The sequence below is a fragment of the Ictidomys tridecemlineatus genome, chromosome 5 (genome assembly GCF_052094955.1).
Source record: "Ictidomys tridecemlineatus isolate mIctTri1 chromosome 5, mIctTri1.hap1, whole genome shotgun sequence".
NCBI lineage: Eukaryota > Metazoa > Chordata > Mammalia > Rodentia > Sciuridae > Ictidomys > Ictidomys tridecemlineatus.
In genome coordinates this window covers 48,116,731-48,118,120 of record NC_135481.1, presented here as the reverse complement: position 1 = coordinate 48,118,120, position 1,390 = coordinate 48,116,731, and positions in this window count along the sequence as shown.

The window sequence follows — 1,390 nt, the reverse complement described above, 5'->3', positions numbered from 1 at the left end:
AAAATCTAGAACTATATCTGGGTAGGAGAGGAACAATTTTTTAAACATTATACAAGATCCAAAATATTAATCATTTTGCTAGTCCCCTTCCAAAAAAAATACACTATAATCAACCGTCTCTCTCATCACTATGTGCCATTTATTCAGGAAAGCCTTACTGTTTTTCAACATTCAAAATATATTATTGTTAGACTCCTTGGATAACTATGCTATCTTTCAAGATACTTTATGATTGATTAATTGATGCTATATTCCAGAAAACCAAAAATTATATATTTTCATGTTTCTACTGCATGTCTTATTTATAAAATATTATAATAATAAAGATCAAGAACTGAGTACAGGATTATGTAACAAAGGTTGTTGGGTTTTTTAACTAGAAAATATAAAGCAAGTAAAAGTATGAGAAGTATAATTACCCAGAGTCATTCTGTTTTGTGCTCCCAAGCAGTAGTGGGGAGAAGGATTAAAAAAAATGAACATTTTTTTTCTTCAAGTTGCCTGCTAAACTTTAACATTAGATCAATAATGACAGGTTCCACAGTCTGTATAAATGGAATGAGAACCACTCAGACATTCCCAACACACAAAATCAAAAATCTGTTTTAACAAATTCAGATTGATTCTATCTCCTGGCTGCACCTACCCTCAAGAGCTGAAGAACTGTTTTAACCTAAGTGAGAGGCAGCTACTTCCTAAAATCAACTTGAAACTTTACTCCTGAAATTGGTCAGGTACATTACCAATAGCATGAATCAACAAGCTACTTAACTATCTCCATAAAAAAGGAGGGGGGATTCCAAATTGTCCCAAGGATCCCCTCTTCTACCAATATGATCCCCTCTTCTATACAATATGAATCAGCTTCGCCCCCAAATAGATGTATCTCTCTGGGAATTGAGGGAGTACAGTTATTCATTAATTTTATGAACATTTATTGGGAATTTTCTAGGTGCAAACATTTAGTTAATTCCCAATCATTCTAGTAGAGTAACTTCCCAAGTAAATTGACATTAAGCCCATGGCAAAGTGCTATTTGATTCTTACTGCTCAGGAAGATGCTCCTGAGTGAGCCAACTCAAAGAACTCTTTCTTGGTAGAAGCATATGAGAAAAGCAGCAGGTACAACAAGGAAATACCTGGTTTAAATCACAGGGTTGATCACAGGGCTTATCAAGATGAATTTCCCAGAGTAACTGTAAATTACATCCTGTATTCAAGTGTTCTCCTAAACCATGCCTAGGGACAATTTTCTTTATCACTCCTGAAATAGTCTGTCTTGGAAATGAATGAATGGAACAGATTTTATATAACCATCTACTCTAAAAAAAAAGAAAAAGTACTTCCAAGAAGAGAGGTACCCAGCAGGACATCATCAGAAGAAAGAAAA